Source organism: Neoarius graeffei, chromosome 13 (assembly GCF_027579695.1).
Source record: "Neoarius graeffei isolate fNeoGra1 chromosome 13, fNeoGra1.pri, whole genome shotgun sequence".
Lineage (NCBI taxonomy): Eukaryota > Metazoa > Chordata > Actinopteri > Siluriformes > Ariidae > Neoarius > Neoarius graeffei.
In genome coordinates, this window is record NC_083581.1 from 17302109 (window position 1) to 17307660 (window position 5552).

The 5552-nt window shown below is 43.0% G+C and overlaps 1 long non-coding RNA gene across 1 annotated transcript; it reads left to right on the top strand.

The window, feature by feature from the left end:
- The first annotated feature begins 4710 nt into the window (after positions 1-4710).
- LOC132896010 (uncharacterized) lies at positions 4711-5281 on the top strand. The gene is made up of 3 exons (XR_009655902.1): positions 4711-4911; positions 4999-5104; positions 5210-5281. It is a non-coding gene; the product is annotated as an uncharacterized LOC132896010 (long non-coding RNA).
- The last annotated feature ends 271 nt before the right edge of the window (positions 5282-5552 follow it).

Here is a 5552-nt window from a genome sequence, read left to right on the forward strand (position 1 = left end):
ACCTGGGTGCACGTGAAACTCCCACACCACTCGATTGGATCGTGACTCTCTTGTGGATCGGCCTGCTGTTACGCTTGGACCATTGAAACAACATTGAGAAAAACACTGGACCACACTACATTTTCATTCATCCCTGGACATCTGGTACGTACCATTATTCAGTCACTATTAATAAAGGGAATTTCGAATACAATTTCAAGCAGTTTAAGAAGTTATGATGAACTTCAGTCATATCACGCGTTGGAGAAATTTCCCTCAACTAGTATCCATTTGAAACAACAACAATGCAGATGCATTATTCAATCGAAAAACGAGTCGAAATAGTTGTCTTGTTGGAGTGAAAACTTAGCGTTGGTGTGAAAACTTAGCGTTTAAATTGAGCATGTAGGCCTAGGTCGCATGTCGTTTTGAGCTGACCTGTTCTTTTGTGTAGCCATGGGTCACGCCTCGTGGCCATGAACTTTAAAGATTATCCAGGCTACCAAAGCTTCTGTAGTGACCACTTTGTTTGAGGTACCACGAACGAAATTGCTTATATTCCCTCAACTAATACAATAAACATGCAGATGCATTGTTTAGTCGAAAACTAGTCAAAGTAGTGGTCTTGATGGAGTGAAAACAAAGCATTTCAATCGAGTATATAGACCCTTTTCAGTCACGTGACCTTCGTAAACGCGACCACCATTTTGGACATGTAGCGGACTTCGGCTCGAATTGGTTTGAATGCGAGGAAGGCGACAAATGGAGAACATACAAGAAAAAGGAGCGAGATGCAGAAAACACCTTCACTATCCAGCGACGTAGGACATTTACAGGGTGAGCAGAGGGAGAAATAACAACAGTAACGACACATTATCAACGCCGTACAGAAATAACGGTTTATGGCACAGACCCTTTCGGTTCTCGCTCATCTAGCTGCTACAATGACTGCTTAGACTGCAACAATAATACCTAACACACATTTAAGTATCCTTCGTAAAGACGTGAAACTCATTGAGTGACAAGTGTGTTCATTGATAAGCTAACACAATCTAAAAGTAGACATACCATCACACTGCCCTGGCGCTGTGTACAGTTTACCTTCTATGGTTTGTGCACTCACTATTTGCCATTACTTTCTCCAACCGTTGTGACAGATTACAGGGAACGGCCTGGATTTAAGAGACAAATACGTGTTCCTCTTATTTTGAACACTTATTTGTAGGCAGTGCTTAATTTGTAAAGTGGGAGGTCCCGGAGCGCAGAGGATGAGCGGCTCCGGTGCGGAAAAAAAGGGGGGCGCGGCGCTGCGCTTCTGGGCATGTTTTGTAATAACACTGCAAATTAAGTTCATCTGCAGATATTTTGTGGATGTCGTTTCATGAGAGAAATCACCAACAAGACAGATATCAAAATCAGACATTAACACTAAATAAACTTGCATTTTTTTATTTAATTATTTGTTGTTGTTTTTTTTGTTACATAGTCAAAAGAGGTGTCGGATCACCGGATCCAGTGTAAATAGCTGCCGGAGCCAACGCCCGAGGTTCCGGAGCGCGCTCCGGCTTGCTCCCCCTCAAATTAAGCGCTGTTTGTAGGACACTGCCTCTGATCTGTCCTACAGTCTACCAACAGCAAAGGAACACAACGCTAGCTAATAGCTACTACAGAAGAACAAAGAGGTTACAGTGGGTTATTTTAGCCTATTTGGTTACACACTCGCCGCCACAGAATGTTAACAGCAATGTAATGCCTTTTCTGGCTAATTTTATTCGTCTTACCTCCAACAAAGTGGTCACTACACAAGCGCTGGTATGCCGAGGGCTGCCAATCTTTCCTGTTTATGGCCGCTATCCATCTTCTCCGTCGGTCAGCATCTACCGGGATCCGATAAAATGATAACCCTTGCCTTGTTTGTTGATGGTTACTACATCCAGGTGCACAACAATATAGTGGCATGATGGAAGTCTTGCTGAAAATAAACACTTTCTTTGCTGCCGTTCCTCAATGTTGGCTGTGGTAAACTACTGGTAGTACACGTCCAAAATGGCGGCTGCGTTTGTCGTGACGTCACATGAAAAGGGTCCATAGGCCGTGGTTATAACCGGTAGCTCTAGACCCGGCTTGAGGGGGCTGGGCTTTGTAACGCTGTAGGCCTATACTGCCCTACAAAGCCAAAAGACCTTAACTCATCAGACTCATTACAGGCTTCTGCCTTGGTTTTCCCTTTGCTTTTGGAAGTTATGGTAAAAACGACGTCTTATTGTTACCAGAAAAAAACAGAAATGACTCGAAATAATTCATCACATGATACAACTGATGTCCTCTGTTCCAAAAATGGCAATAACTCATGTTGACCTTAAGTGATATTAAGGTCTTTTGGCTTTGTAGGGCAGTATGGGTCGCAGCCATTAGAACATGACTCCAGACATTGTTAAAACATTGTTGGTATTAAAACAGAACTTTCTATAAAACAATTGTTTGAACTGTGTGTGTGTAAGGTTATTTCAAATGTAATGACATAAATGTTGTTGTCTTTGTTCCCCCCATGTTTACCTCAATGGAACCTGAAGACCACTACCCCGTCATTCCCTCAAAAGGTACTGCAGACATTTATTTCTTTAGGGGAGAGAACATGGCTTCTTATTGGTCAAAAAGAAGACGTGTTGTGACAGCTACTGAAATGTCAGAAAGGCAGATTCTGTCCAATTTTGAGTCAGCTCTGGGTAATCCTGCTGCTCAAGTCTCTCCTTCAATTGCATCACCCAGGCCTGCATCATCAATGGGTTTAGATGAGGATGGTGGGGATTCTGTTGAGTTGGGAGGGTGCAGTGATGCAGAGTCTGACAGCAGTAGCATGTCTTCAGAGGGTGACAGTGACAGTCATATTGATGGTAACTCTTTTGAAGAGTCAGGGCTTCAACAAAAATTAAAACACTGGGCTGCATCATTCTCTGTGCCTTTGATTGCCATTACTGCTCTGTTGACCATTTTGAGAACAAGCCACCCTGAACTGCCCAAGGATGCTAGGACCTTATTGGGCACTAAGCCTGCAGTACCATTACAGACCGTAGGTAATGGGGAATACTTCCATTTTGGCTTGGCAAAGGGAATTTTGTCCAAATTAAGCACCATCCATTTACCAGATGTTATTCAAACAATAAGAGTTCAATTTAACATCGATGGTCTCCCTATTTTCAAAAGCACCAGGCTTCAGTTTTGGCCTATTTTGGCACTGATTGATTGCGATTATACCAGAACACCGTTTTTAGTTGGCATCTTCTGTGGCCCTGGAAAACCCTCCAATGTGTTTGATTATCTGACGCAGTTTGTTAAAGACCTCTCTGATCTGCTTTGCAATGGGGTAACATTTGGAGGTAGAAAGCTGAGGGTGGCCATTTCATCCTTCATTTGTGATGCTCCTGCTCGAGCATTTGTAAAACAAATTAAATGCCATAATGGGTACTCCGGATGCGATAAATGCCATCAGACTGGTATTTGGCAGAAAAAAATGACGTATCCTGAGACTGATGTTAGGCTAAGGTCAGACGAGGAGTTTGAAAATATGGTAGATGAGGACCACCACATCAGCAGAAGTCCTCTGACGGGTCTGGTGAAAATGGTGTCTGCCTTCCCAATAGATTATATGCATTTATGTTGCCTTGGCGTTATGAAAAAGTTGATACATTTTTGGATGAGGGAGAAAAACTCTACAAGGCAGCCTACAAGAGCCATTAAAGCCATCTCCGAAAAGTTAATACAGCTTCGTCCCTATACTCCAGCTGAATTTGCACGGAAACCCCGTGAACTCGCCGAAATTGATAGGTGGAAAGCGGCAGAGCTGCGCCAATTTATGATTTACAGTGGGCCATTAGTTCTGAGGGACATTCTTCCACAAGATCTCTATGAAAACTTCATGTTGTTTTCTGTGGCCATGTTTTTGCTACTCACACCAAACATTTCTGAAAGTATTGTGTTTAGCGTACATCAAACAATACATCTGACACATGAGTACCGCCAGTATGGTTCCCTAGACAACATCTCATCCTTTCCTTATGAGAATTATTTGGGTAAACTAAAAAAAAATGCTACGCAAGCCATCTCAACCTTTACAACAGGTTGTCAAACGCCTTTCAGAGGAGCCAGTTTGTTTATTTCCACCACCACCTACACAACCACAGTTGTTACACCCACACCAGGAGGGCCCATTACCCCAACACTTAAGTTCTGGCCAGCAATTTAAAAAAGTGCATTTCAATGATTTCTGTTTTTCTTCAAAGCAGGGCGATGATTGCCTAGTGATTAAAAATGAAATCGTAATGGTGAAAAACATAATTAAACATGGTGACTCTGTCTTTGTGGTTTACATGAAATTCAAGAGGAGGGAGTCATATTTCCACTATCCTTGCCCCTCCACAAGCATTGGCTGCTACAGAGTATTTGGCATAGACAGCTGCCTTAACGTTGACCGGCTTGAGGTTGTCCAGGGCAAATGTGTGTTGTTCCCAGATGGAGAGACCTTTGTGGCAATCCCTCTTCGTCACCATTCGTAAACCTATATGGGAAGAAAAAAAAAAAAACACACAAAAAAAAAAACACACACACAAAGAAACACATCTTTACTTATGCATTAGAAGGAATCTGGACAGTTGGAGTACTCCAGCTGAATGGCAGGCACTAACTATCCTTTCCATGGAGTACTTTTTTTTATTTTTTTTTTATTATAGATGGCACAGATTTGGAAAGTTGTGGAATTCCAAGACCGGAGTGCAGCAGTTGTGCCGTCCAGCTGGGTGGTAGATGTTGACGGAGAAGTGGGATGCTACTGGCCACCCTTTGGTGGAAACAAAGCTGTGAAGGCCGCCATGAACTGCACCCCCCCGGGACAAGGATGGCGATTCCATCAAAAAATAAGGGTGCTGGCAACCTGTGGTGAGCTGCATAGCTACTTCATTAAACCAATGACAATACTTCAATACTGCATTAAGCCAATTTCATTAAGACTGCCTTCCCTTTCAGGCACCTTTGCCAAAGCAAGACGTTACCTGACCCGATCGCTTGAGGAAGGCTGCCTTACAGCAGACCTGCAATCGGATGATGGTGAGATGGGGCCAAGGAAAAGACGGTAAAAGTGTTTTCTTTTTTAAATCACAACTTGCAGTTATAAGTTCAATTACGGTTTCGTTTGTGTTTTGAGCTGTGTCAGTAAGGTCCTGGGTTTATTTTAAAGACCAAACAAAAGGTATTTGGAGGAGGACAGCGAGGAGGAGGCAGGACCAAGCCGTAGGGGGAGGAGGCCACCGTCTATTGACGCCACTCAGCTGGACAGCGAGTGGCAATTCCCCTCCCTTAATGAAGGTGACTATCTGTACCACTTGTTGTTGTTGTTCTACTAAAGACCTAGAAGTTGTCTGAAATAATAATGCTTTCATTTCCGTCTTCAGACACCCAGCCAGGCCTGTTTCTTCACAGCCAGCCATTAACTCATGGTAACTATGCATTTCCTTTATTTATGCCAGAAATTAAAATACCAATGAGTAAGTGAAGATATGTTTTGATCAACTGACTGCTTA